Source organism: Chiloscyllium plagiosum, unplaced genomic scaffold, assembly GCF_037043375.1.
Source record: "Chiloscyllium plagiosum isolate Xiang-an unplaced genomic scaffold, Cpla_swu_hap1 HiC_scaffold_25, whole genome shotgun sequence".
Lineage (NCBI taxonomy): Eukaryota > Metazoa > Chordata > Chondrichthyes > Orectolobiformes > Hemiscylliidae > Chiloscyllium > Chiloscyllium plagiosum.
Window position 1 is genome coordinate 29,585,406 of NW_028270163.1, and position 18,099 is coordinate 29,603,504.

An 18,099-nucleotide genomic window follows, 5' to 3' on the forward strand; every position below is an offset into this window, starting at 1 on the left:
GCACTTAGCTATCAGCCTCTGCTCAGCCACTTCTCGCTGTTGCCTGTCCTGAAGTCCTCCTTGGAGGATGGTCACCCAAAAATCCGAGGTCGCTGAAGTGTTCCCCAAAAGGGAGAGAACACTCCTTTCTGTTGATTGTTGTGCGGTGCCCATTCATTAGTTGCCGTAGCCTTTGCTCGGTTTCCCCAGTGTACCATGCCTCAGGACATCCTTGCCTGCAGCATATGAGATAGACAACGTTGGCTGAGTCGCATGAGTACCTGCCACGTACATGGTGGGAGGTTTTCAGGACAACTCCATACAACCCTGTCACGGTAGGCGCTGCAAGACGTTTCAGAGTGTGGACATGGACACCACCATTACACGTGGGGACACCTCCCACCATGTACGTGGCAGATACTCATGTGACTCAGCCAACGTTGTCTATCTCATATGCTGCAGGCAAGGATGCCCTGAGGCATGGTACATTGGGGAAACCCAGCAAAGGCTACGGCAATGGATGAATGGACACCGCACAACCATTAACAGACAGAAGTGTTCCTCCCAGTTGGGGAACACTTCAGTGGTCCAGGACATTCGACCTTGGACCTTCGGGAGACCATCCTCCAAGGTAGACTTCGGGACAGGCAGCAGTGAAAAATGGTAAAAACAATGACTGCAGATGCTGAAAAACAGATTCTGGATTAATGGTGCTGGAAGAGCACAGCAGTTCAGGCAGCATCCAAGGAGCTTCGAAATCAACGTTTCAGGCAAAAGCCCTTCATCAGGAATAAAGGCAGTGAGCCTAGAGCGTGGAGAGATAAGCTAGAGGAGGGTGGGGGTGGGGAGAAAGTAGCATAGAGTACAATGGGTGAGTGGGGGAGGGGATGAAGGTGATAGGTCAGGGAGGAGAGGGTGGAGTGGATAGTTGGAAAAGGAGATAGGCAGGTAGGACAAGTCCGGACAAGTCATGGGGACAGTGCTGAGCTGGAAGTTTAGAACTAGGGTGAGGTGGAGGAAGGGGAAATGAGGAAACTGTTGAAGTCCACGTTGAGACCCTGGGGTTGAAGTGTTCCGAGGCGGAAGATGAGGCATTCTTCCTCCAAGCGTCTGGTGGTGAGGGAGCGGCGGTAAAGGAGGCCTAGGACCTCCATGTCCTCAGCAGAGTGGGAAGGGGAGTTGAAATGTTGGGCCATGGGGCGGTGTGGTTGATTAGTGCGGGTGTCCCAGAGATGTTCCCTAAAGTGCTCTGCTAGGAGGCGCCCAGTCTCCCAAATGTAGAGGAAACCGCATCGGGAGCAATGGATACAATAAATGATATTAGTGGATGTGCAAGTAAAACTTTGAAGAATGTGGAAGGCACCTTTAGGGCCTTGGATGGAGGTGAGGGAGGAGGTGTGGGCGCAGGTTTTACAGTTGCTGCGGTGGAAGGGGAAAGTGCCAGGATGGGAGGGTGGGTTGTAGGGGGGTGTGGACCTGACCAGGTAGTCACGGAGGGAACGGTCTTTGTGGAAGGCGGAAAGGGGTGGGGAGGGAAATATATCCCTGGTGGTGGGGTCTTTTTGGAGGTGGTGGAAATGTCGGCGGATGATTTGGTTTATGCAAAGGTTGGTAGGGTGGAAGGTGAGCACCAGGGGCATTCTGTCCTTGTTACGGTTGGAGGGGTGGGGCCTGAGGGCGGAAGTGCTGGATGTAGACGAGATGCGTTGGAAGGCATCTTTAACCATGTGGGAAGGGAAATTGCGGTCTCTAAAGAAGGAGGCCATCTGGTGTGTTCTGTGATGGAACTGGTCCTCCTGGGAGCAGATCCGGCAGAGGCGGAGGAATTGGGAATACGGGATGGCATTTTTGCAAGAGGTATGGTGGGAAGAGGTGTAATCCAGGTAGCTGTGGGAGTCTGTGGGTTTGTAAAAATGTCAGTGTCGTCATTAATGGAGATGGAGAGGTCCAGGAAGGGGAGGGAGGTGTCAGAGATGGTCCAGGTAAATTTAAGGTCAGGGTGGAATGTGTTGGTGAAGTTGATGAATTGCTCAACCTCCTTGCGGGAGCACGAGGTGGCGCCAATGCAGTCATCAATGTAGGGGAGGAAGAGGTGGGGAGTGGTGCCGGTGTAATTACAGAAGATCAACTGCTCTACATGGCCAACAAAGAGACAGGCATAGCTTCTCTCTCTCTGTCTCTCTCTCTCTGTCTCTCTCTCTCTGTCTCTCTCTCTCGCTCGGCTCCATCTCCACCTATTATTTAATCCTCCCTGATGTCTGCACTCCATCTTCAGCATCCTTTCCCTTGCCATTATCTATTCAGAAGAAGGGTCACTGGAACCGAAATGTTAACTTTGATTTCTCTCCAGATCTGCTGAGTTTCTTGAGCATTTTTTTTTGTTTTTGTTTCTGATTTCCAGCAACCACAGTTCCTTGTTTGTATTTAAATAACCAAGAGGCAGGTTTACCTTTTTTTGCTTAAATTTCAAAATCTACCAACAAGAATCCCTCTATCTCATTTACAAAAATAAAACAAATGAAATTTCAGCCTGTGTCCTGACATAAGTAAAGGTGTAGCAGTGAGAAAGCTTCCTATAAGCTTAAAGCTAACATCAACAGTCAAAGGATACTTTTAACTTAACAACTGTTTCAAAAGGAATTAATGTTTTAAGGATTAAATTGTTTTCTAACCCAGAGAAGCTTACCTGTATGTGGTTATTCTACCATTTTTGTTCCCTTCAATTCAGTGCAAAAGCTAGTGGGACACCATCACTCTGTGGTTGGTATAAACCACCCCCTTGATGTTGAAACTTGCTACTCCAGCCTTTATCTCTAACAGCCAATGAACAACACTCTCAGCATTCTGAGATACATCTCCTCTTAGAATTTTATTGTTCTTCCAGTGCAAACTGAATGTTTTTGTTTCAAAGTCAAATCATCTTTGGCCTGTAACGTATCTGATATTGACTCAATAGCAATTCTAACTTTTTTTGTGAATTATGATCTCAAAGCTTCATAGTCACATTTTTCCACCAAGTAAACTATCTATTGATTTTTCAAGATGCTGAAGATTTATTTGTTTGAAGATTAAAGTAATTGTCAAACGCTTTTTGATTTTTATCAAAAGTATTTGTTCCATCTCTTACACTGATGGGTCAGGTCATCAGCTATAGTTCCAGTTGACTATAGATGTATGTTTATCTGCTCAGCTACTGATAAAACATCTAATTTAGAAGCAATTCTATATCTAAAGAACTGTTTTCTTCAAGATGTCCAATTCTGTTCTATTTGGCACATTTCTGACATTAAATTTCCCAGATCATATTATTTTTGCCAGTTTTTGCCATTCTTCTTCCTCATAAGATTATTTATTTTGGTCACATTAAAGATTTTCAATTTTGCAATATGTCAATATTATTTTATCTTCCTTCCTTCAAGCACATTGAATATTAGCATAGAAAAGCTGTTTGTCTGTACTGCTATATTGGAGGCTACACTTCTGCTTCTGTGGTCAAAATGAAGGACTCTGCCTGCTTTGGCTAAAATGGAGGATTTTTGCCTTTTGCAGCCTAATAAAGACTGTATGTACTTTTGTAAAAGTCAATTTTTTTAGACTACTTTTTAAGGTTAAATTTCTGGGGTCGACTAATACAAGGGTACTACTGAAGGGTAGAAATTCATCCTACAGTCCAAAATACCATATAATTAGCAGAAGACCAATTGATCTCTAAACAAATAATGAAGAAAAATGCAATGAATTACAGTAAGCTGAGCTGCACACGGAGAGGTTGTCATCTGAGTCTAACCTGATGTGTCTTAAACTTTTGCACCAAATTGATGTGAATTGTATATCTAAACACATAATAGGACAAACAAAAAGTTCATTTCTTCATCACAACATTTATGTACAGGATAATGCTGTGATTCACAAATGTTGATCTGTTTCTGTGAAGAACTGGGCTCGACTTTTACACAAGATATGTAGAATATGTTCTGGTGAAAAATAGGGACTCAACTTTTACGTGAGATTGATTTTTACTGGCATCTATACGGTAATTCTTAGCCTCAGCTTTAATGAATGAACCTCACTGCCTGTGGCTTTTCTCTTCACAATTTGCTATCCACAACATTGCTAATAATCACTATTGCCTTATGGGTTTAATAAACAGTCCTATTCCCTTTATGGCTTCACTGTATCAATCCTGCAATCAGTGGCATTAATAAATTCTACCCAACTTTACTATGGTTTCACTAATGGATCTTCTGCTCTTTCTGCAGCCTCAGTTGTCTCCTTACTTTATTCTTCCATTAGAGTTTGTCTGCTTAGTTTTCTAAATCGTCCCTTTATCGCTATTTAATTCTGGCATTGAGATTTCCTTAGTTCTGTGACCTTGCTTTTTAATTACTTCTGCTGATCTTGATTTCTCTTACTGTAGTCAATTCTGCTAGTGTCTGCTCGCTATGGCAACAACACTCACGAGCTCTAAGAAATGCACTTACTTCTAGTTTTCTCAGCCAGTAAATGCATTGTTTTTTTTTTAAAGTACCCTTTGCATATTTACTCACAGAATCCCAGATATCTGGGGTGGCACAGTGGCTCAGTGGTTAGCACTGCTGCCTCACAGAGCCAGTGACCCGGGTCTGATTCTGCCTTGTGTGTGGAGTTTACACATTCTCCCCGTGTCTGCATGGGTTACCTCCCACAATCCAAAGATGTGCAGGTCAGGAGAATTGGCCATGTTAAATTGTCCATAGTGTTCAGGGTAAATGTTGGGGAATGGGTCTAGGTGGGTTACTCTTCGGAGGGTTGGTGTGGACTTGTTGGGCTGAAGGGCCTGTTACTATACTGTAAGTAATCTAATCTAATCTGCTGGGTCTCTGGTTGTACCTCAACCTGGAACAGTTCCTGCAGCTTGTCAGCACCAGATGCAATCCTTTAACAGCTAGGTTCAACTAGCGTTCACCTCAATGAAGCTTCTATCATGCACTTGCTTCTGCACTTCCCTCAATTGGTCTGAATTGTTTTCAACATTATCTATAGACGTTGCCATCTTGAATGTTGCCATGAATTGATGTTCAGCAGGCTTCTGGATCAATCAGCTCTTTCAGCTGATGATTTGTAAGTTTTTTTTTTATGGAAAATCTGGAATTTTCCATATATCTCATGTAAAAGTCGACCCAAGTCCTTCTCTGAAAATTCTTCTGCATTCATTAAATTCTGCGGTGCTGAATCCCATTTTGTCTGGTACAGCTAAATCATACTGCAATCCACACTGCTGCTCCTGCTGTTAAACGATCTAGCTGGAATTTGAATCACCATAAGGTAAATTTCCTACTACATGTTTGTGATCTATAGGACCTGGTATGCCTAATGTGGAAGAGAAAAACCCACACAAGTCCAATAAGAAGAGGTTCTCAAAATGCAGTTTATTGCATGTCAGAAATCCAGTACAGGTTTACTGGTATGATAGATATTGTTACTGAGACGATGAGGATGACCTTCGTGTTAAGGCTTAGTCCTTCAAGATCCAAAGTTGTTCACCCCATCCAAGTTCTTACGACATCTGTGTGTTCTCATTCCTATCTCTCTACTGAGGTGAATAATCAATGCTGCAAAGTGTTAAAATAAAAGATTAATATCACTAGGATAAAAGTAAAAGTAAAAGTCCTCAGTGTTAACCCTTTCTAAATCAGCCTCCTCATGCAACAATTACCTCTACTCAATGACTCAGCCAATATGTCTGAATATGGTTTAAATTGGTGGGGTAAGAAGTGGTGGAGTTTCATCATTAAATAATAATCACCTTATCTAATGTGGGCTGAACTATGTCACATAGCAAACATGCAACAATCAGGCTTTTACTTTTATCCTAATGATATTAATCTTTTACTTTAACACTTTGCAGCATTGATTATTCACCTCAGTGGAGATAGGAATGAGAAAACACAGATATTGTGAGCAATGATGTTACAGCAACAGTTCATCAGCATTGGGTAACTACTCATGCTAGCTCATCTGCAGGAACCGCTTATTTGAATTTCTGTAATTTATTCATTGTGCAATGTAACTGCTGCAAAGTGCTACAAATAAACAACAAGAAAAAAGCAGTCCATGGCTACAGAATGAAAAACACAGCTAGAGTTTCAAGAAATATTACAATGCAACTACTACAAAATTCAGAGGTTGGAAATGAGCAAGTTCAATGATAAACAATGAAAGATATTCATGGAGCTTCTCAGACAGACGAATAACATCAAAAGCCTTGTCCATTGTCTGTGCAATTTTTACAAACTCTCTTATAGTCTCTTTGGTCTTTATTGTTAGTGTTTGCATTTTATAAAGATTTAAGTTCCTCCCTTTGTGTGGCATACGGTGCATTATGTAATCCCCGTCCTGTTGGAGTCTCATGTGTTCAAAACACATAGATGTAATCATATATTAAGATTGTCATGTTGATTTAATTTAAAATTTGTGTAAGTATTTTGTTATGAACTGAACTTATGGAAGGTAAAAGTGAAGAGCTACATAAAATCGCAAATAGCCTCTGGCAAATATGGCATTTTATTGAACATTTTCTTGCTGGCTTTTAATGATGTTAGAAGATTGGGTTGTAACCACCTGCGTGTAATCACCAAGGAAAGCTTGTTAAATTATGGAAATATCAAAAGGTTTAATTTTGTCTGGTGAAGCACTGCTCAATGTGTTTGTATAAAATTCCTTTGTGTTTTAGTTTAACACCATTCTTGCCTTGTTTTTGTGGACAACTATATCTAAATAACTTAGAAAGGACTTTTATGCAACTATATTAACCAATGCACCACTAGGAAAAAATGAAACACATAGAAGTATTGTTCCAGGAAATTCGGTTACATTTATATAATTTGGATGAAAATCATTCAGTAACAAAAGAAAAATGTGGGTGTTTGTTTAGCAAAAATCAATTATGCATTGCAACGTGTGAAGATAGAAAATGATTTGAAACTCTGAATTTTTCTTGTCTCATTCAGTTTCTTTGATGATTACTCAAGAGGATTTCTGGCTCTTGTTGCTTCGCTCTTGAGGGGAACTCAAAATTGCATCTTGACAAAGTTTTTTTTTCTGTGCTATACTTTACATAATTGCAAAGAACAAGCTAATAATTTTTGATATTCATTAGAAAGAGGAAATACAGCGGATATCCTAAGAGCATAAGAAATAAGAGCATGAGTGGGCTATTTAGCCCTGGGACTCAGCTCCAATATTGAACTAGATTATGGCTGATCTTTTACCTCAGTGCCATTTCAAAAATTCCATGGGACTTCCTCAACATAGCATCCAGAGCTCAACTATCTTCAGCTGCTTCACCAATGACCTTGCATCCACTAAAGTGGGAATATTCTTTGTTGATTGTACAACATTCAGTACCATTCACAATTCCTCAGATATTGAAGCTGTCCTATCCAAAGATGACAAGGCCTGGACAAAACCAGGGCGGAGAATTAGCATATCCATTTGCATCACACAAGAACCAGCAATGAATATCTCCAACTACAATCTAACCATTTCCCATTTCCATTCGATAACATCACCATCATTGAATTCAACACTATCAACGTTCTGAGGTTACTATTGACCAGAAACAACTGGATAGGATAAACCTTACAGGTACTGTGGCTACAACATCAGGTTAGCAGCTAGAATATCTGCAGTGAGTAAGTCACCTCTTGACTTCCCAATGCCTTTCCTCAATCTACAATGCACAAGTTAGCAGTATGATGGAATATTTTTCACTTGTCTAGAGGACAAGGACTGCAGCAATTCACAAAAGCCGCTCATCACCATCTTCTCCAGGGTAATTAGGAATAAGCAATCAACATTGACTGACCCAGTGATACTAAAAGAATTAGCTACCTTCTGAATAATTTGCTGGGCCTACACGTTAACTTTCAGTGATTTATGAACAATTTCATGTTTAACACTTGTGAATCTTTCATTTCATTAGTACTCTGTATCTCTGTTTTAATTGCCAAAGTGGATAAGTTCACATTTTTCCACATCATATTCCATCTGCAATGTTCTTGTCCATGTTGTTAGTTTGTATAAGTACACTTAAAAGCTTTTCGCATCCTCTTTCTCAAAATCCATGTTCCAAGCTGGTTTGCCATTAGCATTCTTGGAAGTAGCCAATAGATCCTCACATACAAATCATTGATAAGCATTGTGAATAACTGAAGCCTAATTTTGATCCTTTCAGTACATCACTAACCACAGCTTGTCAACCTGAGAATTAACATTTATTTCTGCCGTTTTCTATTTAATAACCAATTTATAAACAATGACCACGTATTACGACAATCCTATGCGTTCTAATTTTACCTATTAACCTATGGGGCCTTATTAAAAGCTTTCTAAAAGTCTAGATTCAACACATCCTCCTCGCCTCCGTTTTCTATTATGCTAGCTACATGCTTTGAAAAAAAAAGTTTTGTCCAATATGATATCCCTTTATTTATCCATATGGACACTGCCCAATTCTACCTTTCTTTTTGCATCCAGTCATCACATTCTTTAATAAGGAAATTCTAGAAGCTATTATACTGATGTCAGACTCACTGTAGTTCCCATTTTTTCTCTCCGTCCTTTCTTAACTAATAGGGCCACACTTGCTACCTTCCAATCTCTGGGATTTTGGAAGATAATCATCCACTACCTCTCTAATCACCTCTTTCAACAGGTCATTCAAACCGTCAGGTCCAGGAGATTTATCAACTTGCAGTCCCATTAGTGTCCTCAGTACTAGTTTTACTAATACTCATACTAATTTCTTCAGTCTTGCATTCTTACTATACCCTTGATTCTCAATTTCCATTATTAATGACTATATTTGCTAAATGAAAGATCACTGTTGGTTTGGTAAAATCGCACAGTGACTGCAGCAAGTTACAAGTCTGTGAACCAATGTGCAATGAAGTAATGTAATTAAACTGCAGGTAGCTATTTGAACCACATAATTGCCGTATCCATTATATGTTGATGCAAGTATGTGACACCTGATTCACCACACAATTTTGGTAAATGCCAATAAGGTTGTGTAATGTAAACCAGTACAATTTTGGAACTCATTTTTCTTCTGTTTTTATGTCATTCAGTTTCTTTACATGCTGTGAATATACATAGGATAATTAATTTATGCTAAAGTAACTCACCTTGGAAACTGTATAATCTACTCATTGAGTACTTTAGGTCATTTCTCTCTGTCTGCACTAATTTTGATTAAAGAAATTACATATAATAAATAATAGCGCAACACAAAGAGAAAATGCTAAATTATTATTGGATCATTTTTACAGATATCGTCAATTCATCGCAGGAAAGATAAATGAGCATTTGAAAAGGAGAAAGCATAATTGATATTTTCTTGCTAAGATTGTTGCAACTGTCTTGTTCTACATCAAACATTCATACAAAATGTAAATAGTGTTATCAGGTTTGGGTCTGGGATTAGCGGTTGATTCTGAAACCCACATGTGGTTAGAAAACTGACAATCGTTAATTGCCTGCATTTTACATTCATCGCCTGATTCTCTTTTGATCTCTGTTGATCTTAATGGAAAGAAAGATTGGTTGAAATACAAGCTGATCTGCAGCAGTCACTTTTTTATAGTGAAATTAATAAGTGCAACGTTTCAGATTCTCTGGTCTGTAGATGGCTCAAGATCAGATATGTCCCCCATGATGAGCTTTGTCACTCCTTAGGTGTGCTAATACAAGGCATTGCATGGGAGTTTGAGCTTCGAATTGGTAATTCTTTTGCTGCCTGGACACTGCTCCGAAACAGTCTGCAAAACTGTGTTTCTGTTAGATAATTCAGGCAGTTCTGATAGTTACTGGATAGTTACACACAAAATGAGACAAGCCTTGTTTAACTCCTAGACAACTATAAAAGAAATGTTCCAATCACTCCACTGATCCCTTTACTCCTCCCTTGACCCCTGACATTGCAACAACTCTTCCCGAACTTCCACCTCCCTCTTGATTAGCTTCTGATTGGATTTCTAGCCCCACTTCTGATCTCTACCCCCTGCAAAACACACCTATCTACCTTCTGAACCTATCTCACTCATCTGCCATCCTGCACACCAATCAGCCTATTGCCCCCTGCAAGCCAATTTCTTACCCATTTATCTCACCAATCTTACCCTCCTACCCAAACCTATCTCACCCATCTGCCATCCTACACACCAATCAGTCTATTGCCCCCTGCAAGCCATTTTCTGACCCACTTATCTCACCAATCTTACCCTCTTACCCAAACTACCATCTTACCCAGTTACCTAATCTCTATGGCTTTTAAAAGTAGCTTTAAACATTTAACCTCTTAACTTTCCTGAGTACAGCAGCCAACACCACAAAAAGAGGTTTGGTTTCCATATGGATTCATGCATTGATCTTTGCAAAGTTTGTTGCACTGAGTCAGGTCTGAAGAATTGAGGCAGCTCAGTGGTTAGCACTGCTGCCTCACAGCACCAGGGACCTAGGTTTGATTCCAGCCTCAGCTGACTGTCTGTGTGGAGTTTGCACATTCTCCCCGTGTCTGTGTGGGTTTCCTCCCACAGTCCAAAGACGTGCAGGTTAGATGAATTGGTCATGCTAAATTGGCAATTGGGTCTGGGTGGGATATTCTTCAGAGGGTCAGTGTGCACTTCTTGGGCCAAAGGGCCTGTTTCTACACTGTAGGGATTCTGGGGAAAAAAGTCTCCATCAGAAGATCACTGAGGAAAATTGTGGGAAAGTAAATGTGAATTTTTAATATGGTTTCCAATCCTGATCAGAAGATCTGTGTCAAACATTTGCAGCAGTGAGAAAAGTTACAGAGCAACTTTCTATCCCTGTAACAGCCATTATTTCTCCTGTAGAGTTTGATATTACTCACTATTCCTCCATGACTCCTTGAGCTGACTATTAACAGATATGTGAAAGTGCCTGAGGGTAATATTGGCCTTTCATTCTATTTCCTTGCTTGACTCAACTTCTTAACAGCATGACTCATAGAGGTTTTCATATTTTTCTACCTTAAAAATGAGACGATTTTTTTTCCTCACACTTAACACTTGGAGAATACTGATTTCCATGGGAGCAGAGTTTATTAAAGGAAGCATGGATTCACCTTTTTTTTTAGGTAGCCATCAGGTTTTACTGGGGTGGAGGGTCAGTGTCAAATAGAGTTGTTCTAATGGTGTCAGAGTTAGAAATGCAAATTGCTTTTAAGACTCAAACAGATCAGCTCCAGAGTCGATTGAGTAATGCTTATTGGACTTTGCATTTAAGAGCAAACTTTGAGGCACTGTGGAGTCCATGGACTAATTCTATATCAGTTGTGGGAGATTATACCCTCTGTTTAATTATTTAAGAAACCTTTCATTATTCTATTAATTGCACTGTTGCCCTATGCTCCTAATCATTGAGTACTTGGTATTGAGTTGGATGGACAGGCCAGAGGAGCCCCCTCATGGGCCTATTCCAGGGTCTGGCTAAAGTGACTATTAATAGGCCCAGAAAGTATAAAGGAGGTAATCATTCCTGACTGTGTGCCTGCTTTTCATGGTTACACCTATGCCTGGATGTCCTTGAAAAGGGAACATGCAGTATCCATTGTTACCATTACAGTTTTTCAGGGTATTAGATTAGATTACATTAGATTCCCTGCACTGTGGAAACAGGCTATTCAGTCCAACAAGTCCATACCGACCCTCCAAAAAGTAACCCACCCAGACCCATTCCCTACCCTATATTTAACCCTGACTAATGCATCAAATACTATGGGCAATTTTAACATGGACAATTCACCTAACCTGTACATCTTTGGGCTGTGGAAAGAGACCAGAGCAGCCGGAGGAAACCCACGCAGACATGGGGAAAATGTGCAAACTCCACACAGTCAGTCGCCCGAGGCTGGAATTGAACCCAGATCCCTGGCACTGTGAGGCAGCAGTGCTAACCACTGAGCCCGTAATATGGAAACCCAGGGGCTGGAGTGTATCACTTTCCCTTAAAATACTTTTTAGTTTTAGTTCGCTCTGTTTTTCTCCATGTTCACCTGCCCAGTTACATCCACAGTTCCTCCAATGCTTTATGCCAATTTCAGAATTTTCAGTTTGCAGGCTCCAGCCAACCCCTTTTTACCATGGACATGCAATCCCTTTACATGTCCATCCACCATCAGCATGGTCTCAGGGCTCTCTGCTTCTTCCTGGAACAAAGGCCTGAACCACCCTCTCTGCCTGGCCGAACCCATCCTCACCCTCAACGAATTATAACTCCTCTCATTTTCTTCAGGTCAGAGTAGTGGCCATGGGTACCTGCATGAGTCCCAGTTATGCCTGTCTCCTAGGGTACTTGGGCAATTCCTTACTCCAGTCGTATTCCGGACCCAATCCACAACTCTTTCTCTGGTATATTGATAACATCATCTGTGCTGCCTCTCTCTCTCATCCGGAATTGGAAATGTTCTTTGATTTCATTTCTGATTTTCACCCTGTCTTCACCTTCCCCTGGTCTATCTCTGACATCACCCTTCTCTCCCTTGACTTCTCTGTTTCCATTTCTGGGTTAAAAATCTCACAACACCAGGTTATAGTCCAACAGGTTTAATTGGAAACACACTAGCTTTCGGAGCGACGCTCCTTCACCAGGTGATTGTCAGGTGATGAAGGAGCGTCGCTCCGAAAGCTAGTGTGTTTCCAATTAAACCTGTTGGACTATAAGAATGTGATTTTTAACATTGTACACCCCAGAGCAACACTGGCATCTCCAAATCATGTCCATTTCTGGGGATACACTGGTCACTAATATCCACTATAAACCCACCGACTCCTCCCTCCTCAGTATCCAAGAGCCCAAACATACCTTTCAGGTGAAGCAGTACTTTACCTGCACTTCCCACAATCTAGTCGCTGCTCATAATATGGTCTCCTTTACATCAGGGAAACAAAGCATAGACTGGGTGACCGCTTCACCGTACACTTGCATTCTGTTTGCAATAGTGACCCTGAGCTTCCAGTTGCCTGCTACTTCAACACACTACCATGTTCTCTAGCAAACATCTCGGTCACAGGCTTGCTGCAGTGCTACGCAAAGCTCAGCACAAGCTGGAAGAACAACATCTCATTTTCTGCTTGGGAATGCTACAGCCTTCCAGACTCAATATTGAGTTCAGCTACTTTAGGGCTTGACCTCTCCCATGCCCCTACCCTAACCACCATACACCAGGCTTTGTGTTCACATAGTCTGCTATTATACACAACAGTCCCCATTAATAGCTACTCACCCTCCTAACCAGATCATAATCCACTTCTTTGTCTGTCCAACTGTTCTTCTCTCCCTTTGAGCTCTATCCCCACCTTTCGTTTACTCCCTACCCCCTCCCCTACCCTAGCTTCTGATATAAACTGAATTTTCCTAGTTACCATCAGTTCTGAGGAGGGATCACTGGACCTGAAATGCTAACTCTGAAAGCTGAGCTTATCCGACAATTTCTATTTTTGTCTTCAATTATTTTTTTGATTTTTCTTGTTAAAGTGCTCCTAGTGAGAAATTTCAGTTTCTGTTCATAAGCCACGTTTTTCCAGGGTTGGGGCTTGGCTTCTGGAAAGAGAAGGGGTCCAGAAGGAAAAGGTGGAACTGATATCGGGACTGTTCTTTGGATCTTTGGATTTGCAACAATATATTTGTAAATCTCTGAAAGTCTTTTGCTCCCTAATTCAACTGATTGGTGAAACAAAGGGCATAATGGGATTTTTGTAAAGCATGAAGACTTAACTGATCACATGACTCTGACATTGTTCAGAGAGAAAATACAAATCTGGATCCAGCATGTGAAAAGTGAGGTCTTAGAAACCTCACTGGAGAGCTGTATTTGATAAACTTGTTGTTTATTGATGTAGATAGGAGCTTTACAGAGCACAAAGAGCTGAAGATCCTGACGTAAAGATGAAGAGGAAGCAGTTCAATTACAGTGCTCTCACACATGATAGCCCATTTTCTGTGGTGGTCACCCGACAGACTAAGAAGCTGCAGGCAGAGTGGGAAAGGGTGACCACCAGACAGAGGAAAGGGAAAGACAGGCAGATAGGAAAGCCCTATCCATAACCCAGGTCCCACTTGATAACCGTTTTTTTGGTATTGGCAAATGATGACAGTGAGGGCTTCACTGGAGAATGTAGCATTCTGGGTGACCCAGCTGTCCAAGAGAGGAGGAGCAAGTGTCCAAGGCAAACAATGATAGATGACTGGATAGTGAGGGGTGCAGACAGGCATTTCTGTGGCTGCAGGTATGACTCCAAGATGGTGTGTTGCCTCCCTGGGACAAGAGTCAGGGATATCACTAAATGGCTGCAGGCCATTCCCCCCCATAGGGTAACAGTGATAAGTCAGAGGCCATGGTAAAAATTGGTACCAACAATATAGTAGAATAGGGGATGAAGTCTTACATCAAGGATTTAGGGAGCTAGGCACTAGATTAAAAAGCAGAACCTCATTCTGGATACTCACTGCCATGTATGAGCGAATGCAGAAATAGAAGGAAAGGGCTGATGAATGCAAGGCTCAGGAGTTGGTACAGATGGGAAGATTTCAGATTCCTGAATCACTGTGAGTATTTTTATGTAGCTGGAGCCTTTATAAGCAGGATGGTCTGCACCTGAATCAGAATGGGACCAATATCTTTCTGAGTAGGTTTGCTAATGCTTTTGAGAGGAGTTTAAGTTATTTTATCAGGGAGGAGACACAGAGCATTTGTATTACTGTGCCAGCTCTGCAACTAATTCTGGGGAAGAAAATCTGGGCAGGTGGGTGAGGTGGCAGTGATAGTGGCCATAACAAAGTATGATTTAAGTTTGTTATTGAAAAGGAATGAGATGGTCTTCAAAAAAGGGTTTTGACTGGGAAAGGCAGATTTTATTAAAATGAGGCAGGGTCTGGTCAAAATGGACTGGGAATAGTGACTTATGGTAAAATCTGTAGCAGGACGGTGGGATCCATTCAAAAAGAAATGGGGAGAGCATAGGCCCGCATGTTGCTTCATGGTGAAATGTAGGAAGTGATACAGCTGGTCAAACCACTCGGCTAAAAGCAAAACAGAATTTATTTACACACTACCATTGAAATACGAACAAAAGAAAACAAAACTTAGAATAACATAACTATTTGAAAAACCAATCAGCACAATATCGCAACTTATGAAGGAGCTGTTCCAATCCCTGCAACATCCCATAAACGCATCCATTGGCAAAATATAAATTCAAACACAGGGCCTTACAGGCAGGAGAGGTTTCAGAGAGAAGGGTCAGGTAAGAAGCATCTGTTGAAGCATGGAACTTTGTTTCACTGTAGCTGCTTCCCTACTACTAGCAGTTTCTGACTGCCTGCTAAAACTAAACCAAACTAGAAAAAACCTAAGCTGGAAATGTGTTGCTGGAAAAGCGCAGCAGGTCAGGCAGCATCCAGGGAACAGGAGAATCGACGTTTCGGGCATAAGCCCTTCTTCAGGAAGGGCTTATGCCCGAAACGTCGATTCTCCTGTTCCCTGGATGCTGCCTGACCTGCTGCGCTTTTCCAGCAACACATTTCCAGCTCTGATCTCCAGCATCTGCAGACCTCACTTTCTCCTCATAGAAAAAACCTAAACTGGGAGAACTGGCCACACCCCTTTCATTGTACAACTGTTTTTTAAAAAAAAGCCTAAAGGCCTCATATGATTGTTGACTTGGACAATGTCTGTCAGCATTGTCAGCACCACTGCCTTTACAACCCCTCATGAAAGAACCAAAGACAACATAACCTTGTTAAAGGGCAACATCGTCACAAAAGATCTAATCTGTATGCTGAGGTGGAGAACATTGGTAAGGTATTAAATGAGTACCTCACTTCTGTCTTCACTTGGACAAAGGAAGATATAGATACAGAATTTGGGAAAAGAGATGGTGAAGTTCTTGAAAAGAATGATATACGAAGTGAGGAGATATTGGTTATTTTGACCCTTATTGTTCATGATATATGTAAACAATTATAGATTAAAGTGTAAGGGGATGGGACTCAGCAAGATGGCGGAGATTCTGTAGAACTGCTGTGGACAGCTCTAACAGCCAAGGCATACTAGTGTTTTTTGCCATCCTTGGCCAACTTACATGGTGAAATTATTAGTTTAAAACCTTACAGAACACATATTTGTTAATATTTGGTAGTGGGAAGGATGCCAAAGGGAAAAGGAGCAAGGAAACAGCAGCAGGGAGGACACTCCCCTGCAGCACCTACAACACCAGAGACTCCAGCAGCAGCAGCCTCTCCTGACCCTCCCGGGGACCTGACAGACTCACAGAAATTGGCTGCGGCAATGGAGAGACTTACCTTGAAAGTTGGGGCTGCGATTGAGGAGATCCGTGGAGAGATTCGTGCCCAGGTCCAACCTATCGCATCCATGCTGTAGAAGCATGAGCAGGAGATCCAGGGTCTTGGAGAGAGGCTGGAGGAGAACTAAGGCCTCGGAAGCTGCGATGGAGTCCTCATCCAGTCAGATCCAGGTGCTGGAGTGAGAGGTGCGGGCCTTGCAAAACCATATCGACGACCTCGAAAATCGAGGTTGGAGGATAAATCTCCGAATTGTCGGGCTCTCTGAAGGTGTGGAAGGTGAGCAGCCAGTCAGCTTCTTTGAAAGCTGGCTGCCAAAGTTTTTGGGCCTTCACATCGAGTCCAGCAGGCTACAGATTGAAAGGGCTTATCGGGTTACAGTGCACAGGTCAGGGCGGGTGCAGTGCCCCTGCTCGGTCCTAGTGCACTTCCACTCATAGAAGGACAAGCAAAAAGTCATAGAAGCTTCCAGATCCCTGGGAAAAGATCCGCAGGCACTGCTGAACAAGGGGTCAAAAATCATGTTTTCCAGAATTTCTCTGCAGCTGTAATTCAAAAGAGAAAGTCCTTCGATGAAGTTAAAAAGATGCTGAGGAAGCTGGGCATTCAGTATTCCATGAGATACCCCGCAGTGCTCCATTTCAGCCATGAGGACTCAGTTTATAAATATGACTCAGTGGATAAAGCTAAAAACTTTATAGACACTTTAAAATAGATGGATTGGCCTGAAGAATACGGTTAATGTTTGTTCTCTTTTCTATCTTTCCCCATGTTTTCCCTTCCTTTTATTTTAAATTCCTTTCTTTCTCCCGAATAATTTCCTTTTTGGAAAGGGGGGAAAGGACCTTGGAAAAGTTGTTCCATTTTTTTAATAACTGGATTTTATGATGGGAAACTTTGTGGATGTTCTTTGTAGTCTCTCCCTTTTTTTTGTTTCTTCTGTTTCTCTTTTAGTCACAAGTAGGGATGACGTGAAGCCAGGGATGGGTGGAGTGCTCATCCTGACTTTGTCTTTTTTCTGTTGATTTAAGGATCATCTCCTTGTTTTTTTTCTGGCCTAAGGCTGGGGCACAGTCTGGGTTTGAAGGAGGGGATGGGTAGGGTGAGTGCCCCCTATGAACAGGGGGAAGAGTCTTCCATTCAAGGTTTTATAGATTTTTTTGTAGTTTTTTTGGTAGTAAAAGTTGTTTATCGTTATGATAGGGTAGTTTTTGTATATATCGTTCTTCGCTCTCTGAGTCTCTATTTACGTATGCTCGGCAGTTTGTAAGCAGGGTTTTCCCTCCCAGGGGTTCAAGGGTCTCTGAAAGGGGATATGGCTAAGTGTCTTATTAAATGGTGCACCTGGAACATTAAGGGAAGTCATTGGCCTGTTAAAAGGAAAAAATTGCTTTTTAGCCTTAAGAGGGAAAGGGTTGATATCGCTTTGTTGCAGGAAACCCATCTTGATGATGGGGAATATCTGAAATTACAACAGGGGGGTTATGACCGGGTTTTCTTTTCATCCTTTACTACTAAAAGTAGGGGAGTGGTGGTATTTATCCAGAAAAATCTTTCATTCACATTATTAGAGTAGGTGAAAGATGAGCAGGGACGGTTTGTGATATTTAAAGCCTTGATACATGGGGAGGAATATGGCATTTTAAATGTCTACTGTCCTCCAGCGCATCCCCTCAAATTTTTGATTAGTGCTTTCTCTAAGTTGAGTGCTTTTGGAACACGCCACATTATTATGGGGGGGGGGGGGGGATCTTA

The 18,099-nt window shown here is 41.7% G+C and overlaps 1 protein-coding gene across 3 annotated transcripts in view; it reads left to right on the plus strand.

Annotated features, from left to right (window-relative positions):
* mgat5b (alpha-1,6-mannosylglycoprotein 6-beta-N-acetylglucosaminyltransferase B) overlaps positions 1-18,099 on the plus strand; it is an 876,343-nt gene that overhangs the window by 266,963 nt on the left and 591,281 nt on the right. The window lies entirely within an intron of this gene.